This window comes from Aethalodelphis obliquidens, unplaced genomic scaffold (genome assembly GCF_003676395.1).
Source record: "Aethalodelphis obliquidens isolate GAN/ISIS:26980383/991018 unplaced genomic scaffold, ASM367639v1 scaffold95, whole genome shotgun sequence".
Lineage (NCBI taxonomy): Eukaryota > Metazoa > Chordata > Mammalia > Artiodactyla > Delphinidae > Aethalodelphis > Aethalodelphis obliquidens.
This window is the reverse complement of record NW_020838039.1, coordinates 2,369,154-2,395,112: the sequence shown is the minus strand read 5'-3', so window position 1 is coordinate 2,395,112 and position 25,959 is coordinate 2,369,154. Positions and strand designations below refer to the sequence as shown.

At 36.7% G+C, this 25,959-nt stretch overlaps 1 protein-coding gene across 1 annotated transcript in view; it reads right to left on the bottom strand.

The window, feature by feature from the left end:
- The window catches only part of MAPK10 (mitogen-activated protein kinase 10), a 350,858-nt gene extending 331,312 nt beyond the window's left edge, over positions 1-19,546 (bottom strand). The window contains exons 1-2 of the mRNA XM_027095833.1: positions 18,753-19,546; positions 15,655-15,769 (exon numbers count right to left, since the gene is read on the bottom strand). The gene's annotated coding sequence lies outside the window, so the exon portion shown is untranslated. The remainder of the gene's footprint in view (positions 1-15,654; positions 15,770-18,752) is intronic.
- Positions 19,547-25,959: the final 6,413 nt, after the last annotated feature.

The window sequence follows — 25,959 nt, the reverse complement described above, 5'->3', positions numbered from 1 at the left end:
GAGCCACTACTACTGAGCCCACGTGCCACAACTACTGAAGCCCACGCACCTAGAGCCTGTGCCCCGCAACAAGAGAAGCCACTGCCATGAGAAGCCCGTGCACTGCAACGAAGAGCAGATCCCACTTGCCGCAACTAGAGAGAGCCCATGCGTAGCAACAAAGACCCAACACAGCCAAAAATAAATAAATAAATAAATTTATAAAAAAATAAATAAAAGATCACAAAACTCTTAGAAGCTAAAGATAAATGTCATTTGTATCAAACATGTTAAAGACATTGGTATATAAACACTATGTGAAAATGATTTTTAAAATTTACACCTGCCCATAATGATCCTGCCTTAGAGTATAAGGTAACAAGCAACAACCAGATAATGTTCCGACAGATAGAAATGACAGGCTAAAAAGAAGTTGTTTTTTTTTTAAATCATTTTGCTTTTTATCTTCTTGCTCTGTTTTTCTCTCACTCTCTCCTCCTTCCTCTTTTTCTTCTCTATCTCTGTCTATATCTCTATCTCTCTGCAATGGATAATACATTACACAACTTGTATAACGTCAGAGATGACCTCTGAGTTGTAAATTGGTCAGAAGAAATCAAACTAGAAACAAAAGATTTTCCAACATAAAAAGACAAGCATAACTCATGTTGAAATCAGTGTAAGATCAAATAATAAATGAACAAAGAAATGCCATACAATAACCTTTAGAAAACAACTAGAATATGAAATTACTTCTATAAATTAATGTCAGATAATTTCTAAGTAAGGGCAGAATCAGTTTCATGGAAGAGAGATAACTTTAAAAGCTTTAAATTGTTTTCTTTTATATTAGTGATATGTGTATTTTGGGAAAGCTAAACCACTGTGACTAACTCTAGAACTTGGTCTTAGCTGTTTGAGACCTGGTCTTAAGCAGAATTGAATGTTTTAACTTAAACTTACCAACACTACTTTCTCCTATAAGTGATTCTTAGCAACTTGTTTGGAGGTTCTATCAAGCAATTAGGGCCACCCACAGACCCTTGAATAGAGGGTATAATCCAGGAAGATAAGACTTAGAGAACTTATCCAGGAAGTGCTTCCACTTTATCAAGTATAGGGCTTTGAAAGGGACAAACATAGAATCATGCAGAGAGGGGAAACACATGCTCATGAAGACATATCAAAAGAAGTCTTTGTTCAATAACACTCCAGGAAGCCCTTCCCTGGTCACCCTATCCAAAACCGTAACCCTCCAACACACTCTTCAATCCATTTTCCTGCCTTAGTATTCTCCTTGACCATTTCCACAATCTAATATACAACACATTTTACTTGTTCTTTTGGTTTATTGTCCGTCTCCTTCAACCATAACTTAAGCTCATGAAGTCAGAAATGATTTTTTTAGTCCACTGCATTCATAATTGTATCCCCACAGCTAGAACAGGCACATAGTAGTAGTGTTCAATAAATATTTGTTGAATGAACAAATGTAATTAATTCTATCCTTGAAATCATATGGTAACTTACAGTGCATCCAGATTACCTTTACCTCTATATGTTAAGTTTAATGTAGCAAGAAGTCTTTCCATAGATTAAATTTAGAAACAGTTTTCTGCACTTGTAATAGAGGTTGATAATCATTTTGATCACCCAAGAAAGGCAAGTCATACCTGAGTCACTTCAGATAGATACTTCAGGCACTTCTCAAGGTCTCTGTCTACGCTTGCATGAGTGGATGTACAGAACAAGGTGGGTTGTAAGTCCCTTTGTGTTCGAGAGTCATGAAAAAGAAACTGCCTCACACCCGAGAGAGAATGGGGAAATGAAAAGTGATAAGCATTCTGGGTCCGTAAGATGGTGGACATCTGCACCAAACATGATTGTATAATTCAGCAAGCTTGCAACCCAAGAAGAGTCATTACATCAGCACATCGATCAAGAGCTGGAGCAGAGCTCCCAATATATCTGCAATTGCCACTCCATGTATAATGAAAGAAAAAGTTGTCCTCTACTTCCCTGGATCACCATGTGAATCAGTATGTGCGACCAAGCACTGATGCTGGGAATGGTTTGAGGTTGACCGAATATCATTTAGAATTCTCTACCTGACACTCCAGCCCCCATTAATTTGCCAAAATATTCAAATACTATCAGACTGGTTATTTTATCCTTATCATATGTGCTTTCCCAATATCTACGTATTTGCCTTTTTCTAAGAGTCCAGTTGCTCAAATTCCAGTTTTCTTCAATCCTATCATACTTTCCTTAACATATAATGCAAGATCTCCTCTTCTCTCTACCTTCCTTGGCTAATTCCACACTTCTCCTCTTGTTAGAATTCCTATGGAAATTATTCTTTAATCTTATATTTGCAAAGAATTTGAGAATCTGCAAAGCACTTCCACATACATCATCTCACTTACATAAATAAACAGCAGAGTACTATTTTACAGACCCATTTTTTTTCTTGCACTTCCCAGCCCTATACCCTTTCCACAGCTTGCTTTTCCCAGACCTAGTAGGGGTCACTCCAGAGTATACATGCTAATGAGGATGAAAATGAAATTATTTTATTTTATTGAAAGTACCCTAGGCATATGTCATGATAACAACTGAGTTTCTTTAGTTATTTCAATATGAAACTGCTTGGTAATGAACCAAAGCAAACCAATATTTTTCAAAGTTTTAGTGTTATAGTAACAATAACAAAATGTAATTCCCTGCTCTAGCCAGAAGCCATATTAAAATGTTTCACATTCAATTCTCTCAAAAACTATGGGATATGTAAAACATAACCATTTCATATATAAGGAACGGAAGTCTTAAAATTGTTAAGTAACTGCCCCGTGTCAGATTGGGAATTTGGATCTGATCTGTATGACTTGAAAGCCAAAGCCCCTTGGCCCCATACTCTGCAGTCAGGCACTATTCTGTTATACAGAGTGTAAGAGCAGGGCTGCAATACAGGACAAAGTCATCTCAACTATTGCCAGGGACATAGAGGCTACAGCACAATAAAATAACACTGATTTTAATTATAAATAAATAGTAAATACATGTGATTGCCTGGGGCTTCAGACAGTTGTGCAGTGACTAGGGCAGAAGCAGGAAAAGGGGAGAAGCTGGAGCTAAACAAGACGAGAAGTCTTTGTGTGAACCTGCCCTCTCACCTCACCCCAAGACAGGAAGAGCTTACCTGGGGCAAGAAGTCCTGGAGGCTTCCCTTCCTTACTCAACCACAGAGACTTCAGGTCCCCCTTTTACGAACTGCCTTACCTTCTCTTCTTCCTTAGTGCTACTTATTAATCTTCATTTTCACTAGGTTTATCTGACCATATGAATAGATTTAGGGTTTGAAAGAGGGTAGGACACAGTGAGAGCCTCAATCATTAGCCTAACGGTCTAATTTCACTCTCCAGACACTGTAGTCAACTTGTTTCTTTATTGTCATAAGTAAAGAGGCAATAAAGTGTAATGCATAGTGTTCAGATTCTGCTCCACCACTCACTAACTCTGGAATCTTGAACATGTTGCTTAACCTTTCTGTGCCACAATTTACTCATCTGCAAAAGGAGCATAGTATTAGTACCTACCTCACTGTAAGGTATTGTGAAGAATAAATGAGATAATACGTGTAACGTACTTGGGATATTGCCTGACTAAGAGTAAGTGTTCTGTGAGCATTTACTATTATAATTACTATATAATGCATGTGTCATAAGGATTACAAAAATAATATCTAATATTCAATGAAAATTACACTCTGTGACTTCCATTTATTCCTCACATAAACTCTGTGAAGTAGATACACACTGTCCCAATTATAAATGAAACACGAACTCAGAGAGGTTATAGAGGAGTCCAAAATTACGCAGGCAGCAAGCGATAGAGTTAGGACTTAAGCCCAGTCTGATTCCAAAATCAAGCTCTGCACCACCATGCTATTTCAGATGGGTAATAATACTTGCTAATAGGTGTTGAAGTTTTGCTCTGTGCCAGGCATTGTTCTAATAACTTAAGATCTCTTATATTTTACATCTCTTGAGAAAATTAAGTGAAATTCTCAAAACTACCTTACAAGACAGATGCATTTATTGTTCCTATTTTACAAATGAGAAAACCAAGAAACCAGGCCAAGATCACACAATTAGCAGATGGCTAAAGTAAGTGTACCTCATGCTGAAAGGTGGGTAAAGCTGAGGTGCTAAATTTAAATCTCAGTGACCCAGTATCAGGTTGAGCATCACAATTTTCAAAAAGGAAACTCCCTTCTAGTATATCCATCTAAACAATTTCTGAGTCAGAATGATTAAGACAGATATTCAACACTGGAATTACAAAAGAAGGAACTGATTAAATGCTAATTTATTCTGATTTGCCTTACTACTCAATCATCTTCCCACCTCTAACAGCAGCTATTTTCAGTAGTCATTTTCATTCTGTCCTCTACAATTTGAATAGATTCACTATTAGCAAATAAGGATCAACTTTTCATAGGAAGCAAGACCATTACCTTCATGTGCTTCCTGTCTCATAGAAGTTAGAGGCAACGTAGAGCGAGAGAGTGGATGAATATTCAGTCCATGCAGCTGTGACAAGAGGAGAATCTGCCAATGATATACGGGGCCAAACTCACAGGACTTTATAAGCATCACACATCAATAGTAATGGATAACAATTGATTGGGTACTGAGCAGGACCACGGTAGTCCAAGTATTTATGCAAATTATAAAAATAAGCTTTGGTTTGGTGAGCAGGGTACAGGTTTCGTTGTAGCCCAAACCACTCACTGAGCCTCAACACTGTGTACCAAGGGCTTGGTGTATGTTTCAAATGGATCCCAATGGATCTGAGCTCATATGGGAAGGTGCCTTTAGAAGTCCGGAAAGACATGATGGATAGCAAGGACAGAAACATACTGTTACAGATCTTGGGAACAGATTGAATAAAATACAAGAATCAAGAAAGAAGATGGCCAGAAAATTTTCTTTATAGGAAGATTGTGTGGGAAAATAACAATGTGCCATGGGAAATAATACCAGTTGGATGGTTAGAACAAGTTATTAGATCCCTTATATTCACAGCACAATTAAATACCTGATTTGCTAGGCAAGAGAAAACCCAGTAGGAATATATATATATGGCAATGAAAAAAAAATTAAGATTTTGGGGATTCTTCAAGAATGTTATTCTAGGTAAAGAAAAGGTTGATGATAAATCATGTGGTCACAGATTAACTCAGTAAACAAATAATGAATTAACAAAGTATGGAACAGGAACCTGATTAGGAAAGAAAACATGTTGACAACAATGGTAATAAATTTGACCCAAATCAAAACAAAACCTGGCAGTTACTGTGCACTTTATGCTATGTGTTTTACATGCATTACCCTTACAATAACCTTATGACATCAGCATTTTTATTAGTACCATTTTACAGATAAGGAAACTGAAGCTTAAGAGATCATGTGACTCACCCAGGATCTCCTACAAGCTAATAGAATTGGGGTTTAAATCCAGATGGTTTAACTTTGGAGTGTACATGCTTGAGCACCATGCTATACAGCTAAGTGTTAAATTAATGGAAGTAGCCACAATTAATAAGAACACAGATGCAAGTACCAGACACATCAAATGTTGTACCACCTCTAGCTGCATAGAGAAAAGTCAGGATAAGGAGGCCTCTGATAGCGATGAGAAACCTGACCAGAATAGAGTGATGGAAATAATGAGATACAATGAAATACAAATACTCTTAAAATACAAATACTCTTAAAATAGTTTACAGTGAGCAAGATTCATAATGAACAAAATAGAATGGACTTCCATTCCTGGCTTCATCGTCTCACTTTGGAATTGACAGAGAATAAGTTTGCTGTGTAGGCATTTCATGGTAATGACTTTACTATAATTAACAATGACAATAGTTCCAGGCAGTAGTTCATATTTGCATAGCAGCCTTCCACATAGGAGCAAAAGCACCCGGCAAACATTCTCATTTTTATTATTGATGGCTTAGATTAATAGAGTGCCTTTCTGTCAAAAAGCTCATTAATCCTTACACGGACTCTTGTGACACAAATAGGCAAGCAATCCATTTCTACATTTTACATATGGAGAAACCAAAGTCCAAGGACCTTTGTATAATTGCTTAGTAATACCGTGGCTGGGTCTACAATGAAATCATAAGGAACCAAGCATTCCCCTTCCTTACTGACTGAAGCGCTATCTCTTTTACAACTTCTTACTCTGAATTACCTGAAAGTGGGGGCCTTCTCTATCTACTGGAGCCTTCCGCACCGATTCTTACTACCACTTCTTCAAGATGGATTCTCATTGCCTCCCTCACTCTAATAGATCAGGCTGCATCCATCCTCTCTCCTCCCCAAACCAGTCTCAATATTGCTCCCAGATTCATTTTCTTCAGCCTGCTCAGAAAACAGCAGTAGCTCTTCATTGTCTATGGAAACAGACCCACATTCCTTCATAGAAGGAATTTCACAGCCTCCCTTAATCAGGCCCCAATCTTTTTCCCAGCGATTTCCCTGAATGCCATCTCCTCTGTGCCTAGGTCACACAAGCCTAACTTTTTGAACCCCAAAGCTCACTCTTCTCTTTTCTCACTCTGTTCCCTCTTCTAGAAGTAACCTTTCCAACTCCAACACTGACTACTAAAATTATCTTCACAATTCCACTCTGATGCTGTCTCCTCCATGAATCCCTTCTAATACCTCAGTTGAAAATGGCTGCTCCCTCAAAGTCCACAATACCCATTTAACCTTTATCTGTTGCACTCCCCATATTCTACCTAGGGCTATTGTGACTTATGAAAGTACATCTGTCTTATTAGAATGTTCTATCCCTGACATTCACAGAGAGTCAACAATGTGTCAGGCCCTGTGACAGCTAGTAGGTAAAAAAGAGAAACAGATCTCTGCCTACACAGAGGTTATAATCTTATAGACTCTCTCATCTAGAGTTCCTCCTCTGAATGACCAAACACACTATTTCTCTGTTTTTCCAGGAATGTTACCATTCTACATCATAAAAGAGATGTTAATTCATTACATAGAGTAAATGCTTTTTAGAAGTGGTTCTCCAAGCATAGTACACAGATACCCTGAAGGTCCCCAAGACTTTTTCAGAGGGGCCCCTGAGGTCAAAACTAACTCCAAATAATATTACGACACAGTTTGCCATTTTCACTCTCATTTTCTCTCATATGTACAGTAGAGTCCTCCAGAGGCTGCATGATGTGTGATATAACAGCAGAATGAAGGCATAAGTAGATAAGAGAATTCAGCTGTCTTCTATTAAACCAGTCATTAAACAGATTTGCAAAAATGTAATACTATGCTTGTCACTAAATTATTTTTGGTTAGTAAAAAGCAGTTTTCATTAAAAGATACATTCTAGATATTTTATTTAACATATGTAACAGTTTACTGTTGTTAATTCTTAATTACCTAAATATTTCAAATTGATATCTTAATTTCTGACATGGTAAATACCAATGGATATAATAATTGTCAAGTGTGTAAAGGAATCATGAGACCACAAAGTCTGAGAATTGCTGCACTGGGACACATGTCTTTCTGTGGAACCCCAGTTGAGAATGTCTGGGCGATAGGTGAATCGTTTGTAACTGCACTGTTCCCTGAACTCACCTCTGTTAAAGCAACTATCTATCCTATGTATGAGATGAATTTATCTCTGATGCTGCAGTGCTAGGTGGAAGCCAGTAAATACCTGAGGGAGAAAGGAAAGAAGGAAGGAGGGAAAGGAAGGAGAGAGCATGGCAGGGAGAGAGGAAGGGAAAAAGGAAGGAAAAAAGGAGGGAGGGAGGGAGGGAAAAAGGGAAAAATTGTGTCTTTTTCATTCTTCAAAGATTCTACCACAGTAATCTGCCCACTGAAAATATCTATTAACCTTCATGTAAATGTGTTGTATTGATATAATATCTAAGGTGATTAAGACACCAATAGTTTCATCTGATGTGTTGGTAAATCCCAATACAGCTCAGAAACCATGATTTTAAAGACAAATTTTTAAAGAATCCTCTCATAAATAAATCAATAAACAAACCTTTATGCACACTAGTCCTTCACTATCAGAGGATAATTTTAGGATAAAGAAAGATACAAATTAGGGAAATAGATGCAGTCAATTTGGTTGCCTATGCATAAATTGTCTTCCTTATGGATAATAAAGTCTCAATAATTAGAAGTTACTTCCTATAACTAAAATATATTATCTCTAGATTTAGAGTGAGAATAGGTAGAATTAAGGCAAAGATAATAAAAGGGGGAGGGTCAAAGCAAAAATTGGGCATAGGCAAGCCGGTGTTCAAGATCCCTCTAAGCCTCCATCTGGCCTATTCTTTCCTTTCAGCTGTCCATGAAACAGCTTTTCATCCCTATGAAGTTCCTTCACTGACCAAGGCTACCCTCACCAAGGTACTCCACTTGGCCTGGTTTTTTGGGTATTATTCCATGCTTTAATTCAATCTATACAATTTAATCCATATAACTTGTACAGTTAAAAAGAAATTTAAACATCATCTATCACAACTCCCTCGTACACAGTTGAAATTCAGCTAGGTTAAGACTTGCCCAAAGGAATTTTAATTCATGACAAAGCTGCAATGAGACTCTAATATCAAGTTCTCTTCCTTTTCCAGAAACAATATAATGAAAATTTTAAAATAATCTGCTAAACCCCTAAGAAAGCACTCTCTTTCAGACCACTCTTGATTCCTTCCCCATGTAAAAACCTTTCCTATATATTCCATTTCCTTAGTCTCCTATGTTAATGCATTAAGACATTTATCCAAGTGTGGATGTTATCTAGATTCAAAATCCATCAACACCAATTCACACCTTAACTCAAGTTAGTTTATCAGGTTAGCTAGCCAACCACTTTACCTCATAACATTTCTTTTTTCTTTTCTTTTTTTTTTTTTTGGCCGTTGCATGGCTTTCAGGATCTTAGTTCCCTGACCAGAGATTGAACCCGGGACCCAGCAGTGAAAGCGCCAAGTCCTAACCACTGGACCAATAGGGAATTCCCATAACATTTCCATTCTAATAGGAACGGTCTTCAACCAAAGGAGTAAGTGGAAATTTCACACATCATATCTGGTTCAGAAACAGAGAGAGTTGAGAACCAGAGAGCATTTTGTCTCCTTAAAACACGACACAGCGTCAGATATCTATACTTAGGACCAAGACTAGAAAAGAAGGTCAGCATATGAGATTTGATTGCCTGTGATGTTCCACATTGCTGACCTGAACTCTGATAGGCAAGAGCATAGTCAACAGACACATGACATGTTACATTTGGCTGAAACTCATAAAAACTGAAAAACAGCTTAAATTAAGTGTTTCCTACCCACTATTTCACATAGTTTTTGCCTAATACAATTTATTCAATCTTTTTGAGGGGGAAGGGGAAGAGGGGAGTGTAATATCTTTAAATCTTAATAAACTAAATTCCAAAGCAGAATTATGTGGATTCTTAAGATTTATAAATGACTTTCTAAAAACAATACTGTCAAGGTTATCCATTCTCAAGTTTAAAGGCATTTGAAAGTGGGTCTCAAGGATTAAAAGCACCAAAAAACCAACTAGAGCTTCCAAAAGTACAACTAGAAAGAAAACTTTGAAGTATCTGGCATATATAAATTCTGGCATCTACACCATAAATAATACATGTAATGAATACTGTTAAATTGTAGACTAAATTTTCCAGTAAGCCCTAATATGAGAAGGTTTCTTATGTTAATCACATCTTCATTAATATCTCATACTTTTATTTTAATAGTAGTTCCTCTGATACTATTTATCAGAATATGGAGAATTCTTTATGAAGAATCTGAAATATCCTAAAATTTATGCTGACTCATTCTTCAGCTAAGTTCCAGGAAAACAGTATGATTTTCCTGATCTGACATCAAATTCTTGGGACCTCTCAAATCTATCTTCCTAAGAGATATAGCTTGAGGTACCACCAATCAGTGGCCTTTAAAAGGTCTACTTACGTTGGTCTTACTAAAGTTAAATAGCCCTAAGGATTTAGTTTCCCACCTTGGTAACTTGCAGCCATGGAGAAGCAAGACAAAGCAGCACTATAATGACGTATTTCTGAATATTCTCTTATTCATCCCATGTATAAGATATTTGGTTCCACAAACCTGTTATGCTCACTTCTATCACTTTTTACTTTGATTATGCTGCTATCATTTCTTGGAATCCCTGTTCTTACCCTTAACTGGAAACCATATCAATGTTTAAGGCTCCATTTAGGTCCAACTTTTACCTTTAATTCTGAAAAGGATACGACATAGGAATAAAAAAGGAAGTGCTCCAGAGTTGGATTCCCTCGGGCTACCACCACTAGCTGCATGACCTAGGGCAAGTTACTAAGCCTCCTATGTTTCAGTTTCATGATTTGTAAAATAGAAATGCTCAGTGGGATTTCTATGAAGATTAAATGAATCAGTGCATGGAAAGTGCCTTGAACAGTGTGTGGCACAAAATAATCACTCAATAAATGTTATCCACTATTATAATCTTTATTATAACTCTCATTCTGTCCACACCTCTCTGAACATATATAGACTCATAATTCATAAGGACCTTAAACCCCAGAGGTCACTTTGTTCAATCTCCCACATAAAGTAGTACATTTGGTCAACCATGAAGACAGTTAAATATTTGCAGTGCTGGAAAGTTTGCTACTTTTCAAAAAGCACAGACTGAAAAACAATCCTAATAATCAGAAATTTCCTTTATATAAAGTGCCTACTCTCCACTCACAGGTCTGTAACTTCTGTCTCCAGTACCACTTCAAAATAAACCTGCATCCTCTATCTTCTTTCACAAAATATTCCGAACAGTCTGTGACGAGTTAAAAGGACAGTAAGACATTTTGTTTAGAAAAGTAAAACAAATTTTGGCAAAATTTACTCAACAACAATAACAAAATTAAGAAATTTTGGTAAAATTAAGAAATTAAGGTAATCCTTGCTTCTGAGGGATTTGGCAACAATATTCACATTTATCACCCGATCTATTTAAAAAAATTGTAGACTCTCTGTCAGGCTGTCAGGCTGCTTTCCAGATTATATCCAGAGGTACAATATTTGGTGCATTATTTTGTAGTCTAGTTATTTCTCTACAAAGTCCCTTTGGCTATGTTTTTTCTCCTTGTAATTTTTGTTTTCCTGCCTCTGTTTCTATCTATCTATCTGTCTGTCTATCTATCTATCTAGATAGATAGATATATCTCGCTCTTTCTTCTTTCTTTTGTCAACCATTCAACACATATTCATGCAGTACTACCAAGTATCTAGCACTGTGCTAGGCATGGAAAAGTCAAAGACAATTAGATTTGGCTCAAATTACTCACAGGCTAAGGTGGAGAGACAGACACATAAACAGTTAATAAAACACACTGGTAATGCAGTGAGGTAGACATGCATAGGCTACGGTGGGAACACCAGGAAGGAATGCCTAATGGAAGGAGTCAGGAAAAGTTTCTGGAAGGAGATAACATCTGATGAAGTCTAAAGTGAGTCTAAGCAGCACCTCCAAACACTAAATCACTTGAGAATCTTGTTTGAAAGATTCTGAGTCAGTAGATGTAGGTGGGACTTGAGATGCTGCAGTTCTAATCAAGTTCCCAGATAATGTCCGTGCTGCTGGTCCCCAGATCACTCTTTGAATCGCAAAGGTCTTAAACGATGAATAATGACTAAGTAAAGGAGGGGTGGGGTGAGTACAGGCGGAATAGGTAGTATGAAGTAAATCACAGAGGTAAGAAACACTTGAGTGCATGATAAGACTGAAGCACACTGGTGTCCCCAGGCAATTCGAGAAATCATCAATTCCTAAACTGGAGGTGGATGGGAGTATGGTATATTTTAAGTAGAAGGGAATTTATTACATAGGCCGTAGAGCATATCAAAGTAAGCAGGGCAGTCACATGGTAACAACTGCAAATAAGAGCTGGTAGAATCATGAGCAAGAAGATAATATGCTAGACCACTTTAAGTAAACCTGCTAACAATGATAATGAGGCCTAATTTTGGCTGTAGCAACAGATTTATTTCAAAGGAAACTGATGTGAGAAATGTTTAAGAGATAAAGTAGGTTGATTTTATTTTAACTTATTAATGTAAAAAATCAAGCAAGTTGCTATTTCTTTGCATTCGTTGCCAGCTTGGTGTCTATTCTTAACCTAACAGTAACATATGATCTTGAACAAGACACTTAACCTCTTTTCACACCAAGTTCCACATTTTAAAACAGTAAAGAGTTGACCCCAAAAAACACTGTGGTCTCTTTAAACCCTAAACTTTATAATACTGTGAATTAACTTCATCTCTCATTGAATCATGGAATCATAAAACATGTTCTTAAAACTACCACAACACCTGGAATATAAATATACATTGTATGACTAATATTGAATCTACCTAGCCAACAGGTCTTAAAACTTGAGACTTCTAAAATCCACCCTCTTCTTCACCCATGACGTTCATTACTGAGTCTAGCTGCTTTGTACTTATGTCCTACTGATGATTCTTTGGTTTGTGCCCTTATTATTTTTTAGCTGAATTCCTGCAATAGCACCTTACAAGTTCTCTCTGGCTCTAATCTAATCTCTTTCCAGACACTATCCAAGAAATTGAAGAACTCTGGAGTCAGAAAGACCTGGGCTTAAATGCTAAATCCACTGTTTCATAGTTGTGTGATTGTTAGCAAGCTATTTAACCTCTCTAAACCTGAGTTTCCTTATCTACGAATCATAAGGTTGATATGAAGATTAAATGTTTGTAAAGTGCTTAGCACAGTGCTTAATACACAGTAAGAACTCAATAAATGCTAGTTATTATTTTGAAAGACAAGTCTCATAAAGACTTGAGCAGGTACTTTACAAAAGAGGAAGATCAAATAGCCAATAAAAAATGAAAAGATGTGCTTTTTATTAGTAGTCAGCACAATGCAAATTAATACTTCCATGAGTACAATTAGGTACCCACCTGATCAGCAAATTTTAAGAACTTAAAAACCAAATATTGGTGAGGATATAGAGCTTCCTATATACTGCTGGTGGAAATATAAATTGAGGCAACCAATTGAGGAAAACATTTGGCATTATTTAGAAAAACTGAATGTGCACATACCCCCAAACTCAGGAGTTCCTTTCCTTGATGTGTATACTAGAGAAGCTCTTATACATGTATACTAGAATCTATGAGCAATAATATATGTGCATAAAAAGTATCATATGTATATTTAATATTATTATATGTAAATGTATTTATTTAACATTTACTTAGTACATAAATAACTCAGGTTATTTTATATATATATATATATACACACACACACACACACATAAGTAATATAGAAATAATCCAAATGTCTATCATAATAATGGCTAAGTAAATTTGGATATATTCATAGAGTAAAATACTACATAAGTTACATGAATAACCTACATACATCAACATGGAAGAATCTTAAAGTGTTTCACAAAATCAGGTGATTAAGAATATATCACTATATACTACTATGATTACAAGATTGAAAACCTACAAAGAAAAGTAAGAGAATAAGCGTGACAAAAGGCAGGGTAATGGTTACCTCTAGCGGGAAAGGAAAAGCATGTGATCTTAAAGGAGCACAAAGGGCTTTCTGGGAGTCTGCTCCTTAATATGAATGGTGGTTATGTGAGGTTTGCTTTATAATTATTCCTTAAACTTCATTTGTTTTATACACTCTTCTAGGTACATGATATTTACTAAAAAATAAATTTCATCATGTCATTCTACTTAAAATCTTTCAAAGCTTCTTCATTTTAGAATAAAATACAAACTCCTTAGCTCTGTTTAAAAGATCCTTCATGATATATCTCCTGTACGCCTCTTCAGCTTTATCTCTACCACCCTCATTTATGCCCCAGCATAGTAAATAGCATCTAGTGCCCCCAAACACCCAGACTCTCTCAAGTTGCTGGGCCCTTGAAAAATGTTCTCACTGCTCCCCTTCTTCTAGCTAACCTCTTATTGCCCTTAACATTCAGCTAAAACATCACTCCCCCTGGGAAGCCTTCCTTAACAAATCCCCATCCGATCTGTCTTAGATTCTCCTCTGCTGCACTTCCTTTATCACCCAATGTCTACCCATTTAATAGCAGTGGATAAGTACCACACTCTTTAGAAATAACTCTCTTTTTTAATGGCATACTTTATCATAAGTGCCACATTCTTTAAACATAGCTCCTTTAAGTCAGGTACTGTCTTTTTCAGCTGTCCCAAGAGCTAAGGATGATATCTACACCATGGATTCTCAATAAATGTTTGCTTAATGAATATATGTTTAAGATGGGGCAATATATGTTTTCTACATGACTGGGAGGCACACATAACTCAAAATATTAAGTTCAGCCATAAAAAATCACCCTTCTTTTAAATTGAAATTGTTGATTACTGGCAATTACATATGATTCTCAGTCATAACAAACACATCTAATACATATTGATTATGCACAGCATAGTGATGACTATTATATCTGCTTTCTCAATATAATTATAAGCAGACTGTAATAAGAATCATGATGTGAAGAAAGTATAGGGTTAATTTCATATAGGGTTAATTTCATCAGTGCTCTGCAATTATGGGCTATGCATTGATTCATAGGTCAGCCTACATACTCAGAGTTATATAAGCCACTAAACAAATGAAAGAGAGATATTGATCACTAGTTCAAAACAGCTTCTTTTGGAATCTTACAAGCACCACTGTCATACTCTTATTTCTCAAAGGTGTTGTTTGACGGATTATAACTAGTTCATCTCTGCTGGAATCTATTTATTATTGACATTGGTGACTATGAAGCATCAAGTATTTGATTAAAAAATATACTCTGCCTGCGTGTGCTGATATTTTATAAAATAAGAAGATTTTAAAATTATTCCAACTAGCAAAGCAACTGGATCTATTTTTAATACTGTTTTTATTAAGCAAAGAATTTGTAGGCTAAAATGTCCACAAATTGAGCTTTATAAAACTGTGATGTTGATTTCTCTTCCCTTATGTCTAAAGATCTAAATGTTATGTTAATATATATTACATATATATTATATATATAATATATATATTATACATTATATACATACATATTTATTACATATATATACATACATTATACATATATATATACATATATATATTCCTAAAAGGAATTAAGCATTATAATTTAGCTCAGAACCAATTCTTCTACTAGAGAGGATAAATCAGTAAAATATAGAATTATGCTGCAAATAATAAAAGCCACTGAAAAATACTGTTACCCAACTGTTATGCAGCCTCATGAAATTATTCATTGTAGTCACCTTACTTAGGCTGGTATCATCCAGGGTGGTAGCATCATGGTGTTATACGATGCACTTATGCACCTAAAGACCTGTAGCTCCTACATGTGGTATTGATAGCACCACACCATCAGTTAAGCTTTCTGTCCTGTTGACTTTCACTTCTTTAGTTGACATTATTTGGAGCAGTATTTCTTTCCGATCTATACACTAAATCACATGCACTATTTAAATTGGTTATATAGATCACATGTTTCCTGCTAAGGAACATTTTTAAATTTGCAACTCACCACTGCTTGTATGGTTTCTCATCTACAGGAAATGGGTCTAATTCAACAGCTTCTTGCCTGAGTTGCCATAACAAAGATCTGAGGTGGTCCTGCTGTTGGTGTTTCTCAAGCTAGCCTAAAATCAAAGCAAAAACACAGCCAAGTTTGATTTTAACATTTCAATAAGAATTTCACCTCATTTAGAAAATCAAAAGACTGCCAAAGACAATGGGTGATGGGTGATGGGACACAGGGGGAGGGAATAAAACATCTCAAGGTAGTTCACTCTGTTCAAATTTATCACAAACACAAGAACTTGGTTGTTACCAACACCAGAATAGTTGGAATTTTACAATCTGAATATAAGCCCAGTTAGTAATTGTTACCTTGGTTGATATGGATTGGTTTTGTGATAGGAGGCACCCTATTCAGCTTCAAATGCGACAACTCCCTGTTACATGTTTGCACAGTCTGCTTCTCATTTAAAAACAATGGGTTCATTTGGAACAGTGGGTTACAGAGTTATGGCTAAAGGAGGAGAAGTTTGGAAATCTCTGAAGTATGTGAAGTAAAATAAAACTACACTGAAGTTGGTCTGAAGCTAGAAAGAGACCTGTTATGTATGTTTTTCCATAATCTGATCTAGTTACAAAAGTAGTTTGTAACTTCGGTCTGTTACTGTTACTTTTCGACATTATACTGGACCGATTCTCCAAGACTGTTCCAGTTTCCAATGTTCTACCCATTATCAACCCACAGCTTTTGATTTCTAGTTTGGAAAAGTATGGTCACCATGCCCCAAATAAACGTCCTCTCTGCCCCAAATAAGAGTCCCTTTCCAGGCCAAGTGCTTACAATTGCTGCTGCTGGAATTCCTCCCACACCACATCTTCCTGCCCTCCCCGCAACAATCCCAGTGTGGCCTACCACCATTTCAGAGGAGGTAAATGTCTTTCTCCTCTGAATTCCTATTATATGTATTGAGTATGGACACTTGATCATATACCATCTTTGTTATTTAACCTCATCACCCTAAATGACTATAAGCTCCCAAATGGCAGAAACTGTGTTACAGTTTCCCAAACTCTTTCACCCATAGTATTTAGAGAACTATGTGCATGGGAGACATTCGTTCAAGGAATATTGATTGTGCCCCTACTATGCACCAGGCGGACACAGTCAGTCCCTGACAGAGATTAAAATTTAGTAGTGAATACAGGAAGCCCAGGAATAAGCAATTACACACACACACACAAAATGTAGAAAAAATCCTGTTTATTATGGTGCATATGGGGTTTTGTAGTAACTATGGGTTAAAAACATTTCTAAGGAAACTTCAGTCCTTTCTTTTTCCATTCAAAACTTTAATTTCCATTCCTAGGAGCATTAGTTCTATAAGCCTATGGGTTTTACATCTCATAGTCACCAGGGATAAGATCAGTGAGAAAGGCCATAGTGGCTTGTTATGAATCTAAAATGTCAATTCAACTAGAAAATCCTTTATCAAAAATAATCATAAACTTGCAGTCCACTTTTCAAACTAAAAATGTTTCTTTCAATTTAAGGATTTTCAATATCACCTGAAGTCTCCATTTAGAGTTTCTACCAAGATTCACAATTAGAAATGGAGTTCTCTTCCATTACATAGAGGGGGGAGAAACAGAACCTGAAACGTAGAGATTTTCTCATAACTTGGTTATGAGAATATGTACAGATAGGTAAATTTCTGAAAATCCAAGCTCCAATTCTAAATTACAATTTCTCTTTCAATCAATATGCAGCAAGATCTTTTATCTGAATCAGCAGCAGTGTCTCATCTCAGACTTATGTAATGCAACAAATATCTCTAATATGCTAAAAAAAAATGGATTTTGTTCTTTATCAATAAGCATCTCCCCCAGTAGTCTATAGGCCCAACTTTTTCCACAAATCCTTGGTCCTCAGAAGAAGGTGTAAGAGATGCAAGCGTGGTATGGTAGGAAGGAAGCACTCAGCCTACAACAAATACAGCATTGTACTCCTTTCTTTTCATTCCTGGACACTTTGTGCCTCTTTTTTGCATAAGTGTTGCAGTGTCCAACCAAAAGCTTAAAAGAGACAGCAAGAGGAAATAGTAGGGGCAACAGAGAAAGAATTTAAAATGTCAATTTGTTACTTCTTATTCTAATTGAAGGAGTCCATTATTCTCATTAGCACCTAGGCAATCATTCAATTTGAACACACCAATTCCATGTAAAGTCTTATAGCTACAAATGTGACCTGCAGCCAGAAGTAGAGCAGGAAGGGAGAGCATCTGCCCTCATGTTTAACAAGAAAAACCCAATTCGTCTTTATCCATCATCAGTATTAAAAGACTTTTCCACTAAGATTCATTTACATAAAGTCACACACACACGCACAAAAAAACCTTTAACTATGGGAGGCTTTCCCTTTAAATATGGGAGGCTTTCCCTTTAAATATGGGAGGCTTTTTCACATTACTTAAATTAGGCAGATTCCTTTTGCTCATGATATTCCTATAGGATACACTAACAAGGGAAATCCTATGAATTTTCCTGTAAATTTAAAATCTACATATATTTTATGGCATCCGCCATCAATTCTCAGTTCATTTTAACCTTGAAAATTATTGACCGTGTATTCTGAAACCATTAAATACTAATAGCTGCAGACGTACCAGACAATGACAGCAAAAACACACTTGGTCCCTCTGGGATCTGTTCATGAGCCCCAGCTTCCAGCGTGGCAAACACACTCCTCCCCACAGCAGATGCTGTTCTGGGGCAGGCAAGCAGGAAGCCGGAAGCAGCTGATTTTTCCCACTCTGCATATCATTTCTTACTGCCCATCATCAAGAATCTTTTTACCAAAACTGTGAAGATTTTATAACACCAGGAGCTTGTCAAATTAAAGATTCCTTGCAATAACAAGAGGGAGTGATGTACAAATGAGGAAGCATGAAGACTCTTTAATACCTAAGGTCATACCACCTTTGTCATTGGATTTTCCAGTGCTGTTGTGAAGGAGAGAAAATCCAGTTTGCTTTCTGTGATAAAATAAGATAATCTAGGACTTTATATCAATTTTAAGAGTGAGATCAAGGTAGAGGGAATACATACCAGAGACAGCAAAACTGCTACATCCAAACTGTCCGGCCCCAATAATCCAATGGCTCCAAAGTGGAGTCGGAAGCTTGCGAGCTCATTCATGGGCATGAGCATCACTGTCTATATTTATAACACAAAAATTCACCCAAGGCAGAAAATTTACAGAAGCCTCTCTGAGACAAATGCAGGCCTTTCCTGCAACCATTTTAATACATGGATCAGCATTCTGTGAGGTCTTTCAGGGTCTGACAACTAGCAGACTAGGGACAGAGGGAGAAATTGGATATTGGGTTGGCAATGCCTGGTGCACTTAGACCCAATTTCCTTCAGTCTGAACTGTGGCCTGTCCCATAGGACTTAGCCTGACTCTATCCAGTTTGTTCATAAAAGTTATTGTCAACACACCAAAGCAGGCAGGGCTGCTGTAAAGACACTGTCAGGCTCTGCAGCAAAGACAGTCCATGTAAACAACCTTGTGATTGCTTCAGAGCCAACTGCCATGGGATAAGCCATTCTTTTTCTGTGGTTAAATTACAGGACCCTAGGAAATTATGCCTTTAAGGGGGTAAAAACAGAGACTCAGTCTCTAGACTTAAAGGGAGAGGGAAAAAAGAAATATATATATGTAATTTTCTTTAAATAGCTCTAGTCTTGATTTACTTGAAGATTTTCCAATAAATCACATTTATTTTGCTGCAGGCACAAATACATAAATTCTGCTAAATACATTGCCATGCTCATTTTTGATGATATATCTTTTTCTCCCAAATGAGCTCTGACATTTCTAGGGGACACAGTATCCTAGTACAGAGTACCTGGGAACCATGCCATGAAGAAAAAAAAAAAAAACAAATGCTGCCTGCTGTGACTAGATCACTTTCTTAAAGGGACCCCTTACCTATGCAACTTCAGTGCCAATGTTTTATCTCTAACCTGACCCCCATTCTGTGTTCCTCTTCCCAGCCCAAATTTAGCCTAGAGCGTCTCTGCAAGAGTAATGCCATTAGTTTTCCAACTAAAAATACCACTCCTGAACTAAAATATGTAAATATGCCCCAAAATACTTATTTAAGCTACATCTCTCAGGAAGTAAACTTGAATAACTTAAACTCTGCATATCTTAAAGATGTGATTTTTTAATGTGTTACGGAACCCATGGCATTTCTTAGATCTGGGACTGAGGTCAGCACTTCTAACAAGTACAGCTGTTTCTCATTCTCTCTCTCTCTCTCTCTTTCTCTCTCTCTTTCTGTCTCTCTGGTTTTCTCTTCCCTTCTGTAGCTCTGCATTAGTCTAAAAATCCATGGTCACAATAAAAATGCTCCCTCCCACCCTCTGCCAAACCTCACTCCAAACAGAAAGGTTTCAACATGCCCAAGTCTGGGGAGAGATGCTCCGCAGAGAAGGAAAGGCTGGTGGCTTCTTGCCTCAGAGGTAGTTCACTTCATTAACCTCCTATCCACCCCATCTCTGCCTCCCTCTTCCATGCTCACTCTCCCACCCCACCAGAAACAATCAATAGACATCACCCCCACCCTCCAAATAAAACAGGTTAGAACCCAGAATGAGCAAAGAGCCACCTACCATTCCGTGCTTGAGAACTACGATCCTGATCCAGCAGTGTTTGCCCCAGAAATCCTCCCTACTTGTTTTTCATTAACCACATTCCAAACTGTAATAAGGAATAGATTCTTTGGAGGTGGGGAAATTGTTTAAAATTAATGATGGACAGGTGATTTCCAAGAAAAGCCAATCCTAAAGTCACTCAAGCCCCTAGGAATTGAGGGTTGAGGAGAAAAAAGGAATAGTGTAAAAATGAAAAAGGAAAGGAAAAAGGTAAGCATATAACAAGCACCAACCACCCCCATAAAAATAAAAAGAGAAGGGGAGGTTTTAAAAAAAGGAGAAGAAGAAGAAGAAGAAGAAGAGTGGCTTGCTGAATCACCCTCTTTCACTGTCTGGAAACCATTGTGCAGCGTGATGCTGCCTGTACCATTGTGGAACCTACCAGAGGAGACAGACAGAGGGCTTGGGGAATGGGGTTGCTATGGCAACCAAAAGGAGCACACGTGACGTCAAAGCCCAGAGAGGTCTAGGGAGGGGTAAGAGGGAGAAAGGAAAAGAGGAAAAAGTCTATGTGCGGCTACAGCTAGTGTTTTCCAATGAAAAGAGGACCAGGTAAAGTGGAAAGGGACAGGGTTCGTTGGCAGCTATTATTAGCAGCTACGACATCAGGCAGCCAGTCTGCACACCCGGGAGCTGCACAACCGGGAGAAACAACCCCACTCCATGCAGCCCTGGCTCAGCACACAGCAGGGCTGAGAAACAAATGCTTGCAGACCAAAACACCATTGGAAATATAGTCAATCTGTGCTTTTCAACTAGCTCAGCTTTTTGCAAACAGCACAAAGAGAGATATGGAGTATCTCTAAATGTCAAAGCAAACAAGAATGTAATAACCTCAGAAGCGAAGTAAGCATTTGGGTCCCACCTGGACTGCAGAGGTCATTTGAACAGCACAATTCCTCTTCTCTGTTTCCTTATCTTTCATAAAAATTCTGAATAAATACCCACTAAACCAAACTCAGCAAACTGATTCTTAGATTGTAATTTGAATGTGGAAAGAAAATACCAATAATTTGAGTTAACAAATGAGGGTTCTTTTTTTTAAAATTGGGATAATTCTTTAGGGAATGGATGCAAATTGCTAGAGTACTATTTGGGACAGATATCTCAATTTTATTTAAGTAATCTGTCCTGTCTTTGACTGTTAGAGTATATTTTTAAGTCTCCATATAGTTTGCTAAATGTTAAATATAGATGTTTAAATATAGATGTCATAGGGCTTCCCTGGTGGCGCAGTGGTTGAGAGTCCGCCTGCCGATGCAGGGGACACGCATTCACGTCCCGGTCCGGGAAGATCCCACATGCCACGGAGCGGCTGGGCCCATGAGCCATGGACACTGAGCCTGCGCGTCCGGAGCCTGTGCTCCGCAACGGGAGAGGCCACAACAGTGAGAGGCCCGCATACCACACACACAAAATATATATATATATATATATATATATATATATATATATATGTCATAGGTTCTTAAATATAGAATGTTAATCTATAAATATTAGTTTTCTAGAATGAGAGCTCAGAACAGTGGACTACTTCCACTATTCTTTTTTAATTACCAAAATTTTTTAACTGTTTAAAAATATTTTTCTACTTAAGGGAAATTTTCAATACATATATGGCCTAACCAGCCTCAACCCTTGGGCTTCTCAAGTTACATAATTGAATCAAATTCCTTTTTTGCTTAAACAACTTTGTGGTAGGTTGTCTGTCAATTGCAACCAAGTAAGACTGAGTTTTATACCACTCTACACTGTGTTTTGGAACTAGCATACTTACATGAATAAGGAGCTTCTACCACATGTTAACAGAAAGGATACAACATGCAAAAAATATAAACCAAGCAGTGATTGTAGACACTGAAACACATCATAAAACCATGCAGGACCACATCAGGTTTTGTGTTGTTGCTGCTGCCATAATTTCATTCAGGAGGGAATCTAGAAAAAAAAGTCTTGCATGAGTTTTCTTTTTCATCCAGTGGATAAGTTTTTGGAGGTTGCTTTGTTCTAATTTCAAGTTCAACAAGAAGCAGGTGAGTATTAACTTTTAGTCTTGGCAATGGGCCTACCTACAAGACTATGTCTCAAGCAAAAATATGTATTGATTAGCCAAATAACTTTGTATAGCACAATGTAATTGGCATTCCAGCTTTTAATTTACTTTATTCTAAGTTTTGATATCAGAAGTCAATTCCCAATAACTGGATATCAGTGAGGAAAAAATTAACTTCAACTCCTCATGTTGCAAACACAAAAATTAATTCAAGATAAATTTTCACTGAAACATGAAAGCCAAAATCTATAAAGCTATTAGAATAAAATGTATCTTTTAGAAGAAAAAATAGCTTTCTGTTCTTGGAGTAGGCAAAGATTTCTTAGGACACAGAAAGCACTCACTGTAATAGAAAAAAAAATAGACTTGATCAAAATTAAAAGCTTCCAAGGTAACCATTAAGAAAATGAATAGACAGCCACGGACTAGAAGGAAATACTCTTGATAAACATATCTGAAAATATTCTTGATATTCACAAACTCTAGATTATATAAAAATATCCTACAACTCAATGATAAAAACAATTTTGTTTAATGGGCAAAAGTCTTGAGCAGGACTTGACAAAGGAAGATATATAAATGGTCAATAAGTACATTAAAAAGTATTCAATGGAATTGGTCATCAGGGAAATGCAAATTAAAACTGCAGTAAATGCCATTTCACACCCACAAAAAATGGCTAAAATTGGAAAGACTAACAACACTAAGTATTGAGTAGGATACGGAGAAACCAGAACTCTCCTACATTACTCGTGGGAGCATAAAATGGTAAAACTACTTTGGGAAATGGTTTGTTGATTTTTAATGGTAAACATACACCTACAGTATGACAACAAGATAGTCACCTAAGAGAATAGAAACATTTGTCCACCAAAAAAAAAGTTATACATCAATGTTTATGCCAGCTTTATTGATAATTGGTAAAAACTGGAAACAACTCAAAGTATAGCAACAGAAGAATGGATAAGCAAACTATGGTATATTCATATAATAGAATACTATTCAGCAATGAAAAAAGAATGACAACTATGAATAGGCTAAAACCATTTACTTTTCTTCTATTAGGTGTTAATTCTTGAAGGCACAAGTGACAGAGTGATAGATGCCAACATTGTACTGGGGTGTATTTTACTATTTAGGGCTTTAATTCTCAGCCTACTCATTTCAGTAATATTTAGATGATTAAAATGTTCTTTTAAATCTATTTTATACACCACAGAAAAAATAATTTCCTAAAATTAGATCATTTAATATGTTAGTTAAAAAAAAATGACACCTAAATAGATCCTACTCCTTACTGGATAAAACCATTTAAAGTCCTCAATGAGAGGATATTACATTTTCAGAATGAACTATGGAAATATGCAACAACATACATGAATCTCAAAAACATGCTATGTGAAGAAAATGAGACAAAAGAGAGTATTTACTGTATAAATCCATCTATATAAAGTTCTAGAACAGAACTATTCTATGGTGATAGAAATCAGAACTATGATTGTCTGGGGGAGCCACACAGTTGAGGGAAATTCTGTAGTGATGAAAATGTTTGACATCTTGACAGAGGTGTGAGTTATTACGTAAATGTAAGCATTTGTCAAAACTCTTCAAAGTCTAGCTCTTAAGACCAGTGTATTCACTCTGTATAAATTAAATAGCTGTTTTTAAAAAATTAAGTCAATTCCCAAGAAGAAATTGCTGAGTGAACAATAAGTTAGAGTTTCTAAACTTGCAAATCTGGTCCTATACCTTGAGTCTTGATTTTTCAAACCCAAGCAGACCCAGCAATAGGAAGGGCTAGACTCAGGGTCACCAGGATCTTAAGAGATACAGCAACCCCGCTGAAGTGAGGCAGACAATTGATGGAGGTTTACCTAACAAACAAGAAATGAGAATTCAGACATTACAAAAGAGATTTTTTCAGAGAAGCCTGGCAAGAACTAGATTCCCAGGTTCCTCTGTAAGGACTATAATTCAATGGCAGGACTCAAGACTGAAGGAAATGAAGGTGCTGAAGACCTGGCTTTACAAACAGTAAATGGCAAAGGACTCGGGAATAAGGGAGCATAAAAGAATCAAGTCAGTGAGATTGGACTGCCAAGTAAGAATTCAATTTCTGAATCTAAGTCTCAAGTTCTTTCATGGGGGGCTAGCATTAAAACCAACTACAGTACTAAGGTCTCTTATCAAAATCGGACCCAGAGTAGAGAGACCAACTAGTCTTCATTTGCCAAGGACTTCCCAGGTTTTAGCAAGTCCCACATCCCAGGAAACCCCTCAGTCTCAGGCAAACCAGGAAGGCTGACCACCCTAGCCCAGAGTCTAGAATGGACTTGAACCCTCAGATGAGAGTTAAAGGTTCCACCTGCAAATAAATAAAGAAGTCAAAGAGGTCATTATAACAGTGACACTGCTGAAGAGGAGTGTCACCTAGCTATTCTTTTAACAATTAGATATTTAGGTGATAAATTAGGATGCTGGTAAGAGGATGCAAATGATTTGACAAACACAAGCAACATTATAAATGAACTGAGGAGTGAATGAATTTGAGGGGAATTCAGAGAGTCAGTGTTGACTCAGATTCACTATCATTTCAACATATATAATAATGTCTTCTCTCAGAAAGTCAGCCATGTATCTTTCATGATGTTTCCACCTGGGGAACACTTGTCCTTTGCAAAACAATTCCACAATTTAAAACTTTCAGAAACAGTATCTCCCTTTTGGAAAGTCATATTGCACATTACTAAATTAAAAGCACTGAGAAACCTTGAGGTTAAAAAAAACTATTTAAATTTCTTAAAATTAAATCAAAATTTATATCTCAAAATAACTTCCACAATGCAATTTTTAATTAATATCTTGTATCATTCTACTTGGATAAGAAACACATAACTAACAGTTTACCATGGTCATAATAATCTTTAGTGTAGTGAACTTAAAATGTCAATGGTTCCTCATATAATCTGATTTCATTTCTGGGTATTTAATTGAAGAAAACAAAAACACTAACTTGAAAAGATATATGCATTCTCATGTTCATTGCAGCATTATTTATGATAGCCAAGATATGGAAGCAACCTAAGTGTCCACTGATATGTGAATGGATAAAGAAGGCATGATATATATATACACAGTGGAATATTATTCAGCCATAAAAAGAATGAAATCTTGCCATTTGTGACAACATGGATGGACCTTGAAGGCATTATGCTAAGTGAAATGAGTTAGACAGAGAAAATACATATGATCTCACTTATATGTGGAATCTAAAACAAGCAAATAAAAAAGCTCATAGATAACAGAGACTAGATTGGTGGTTGCCAAAGGCAGGGGGGATGGGTGAAATGGGTGAAGGAGATCAAAACATACAAGCTTCTAGTTATAAAATAAATAAGTCATGGGGGATGTAATATACTGCCTAGAAACTATAGTTAATAATACCATATTGCATATTTGAGAGTTGCTGAGAGAGTAAATCTTAAAAGTGATCATCACAAGAAAAAAAATTCTGTAACTATGTATGGTGACAGATGCTTG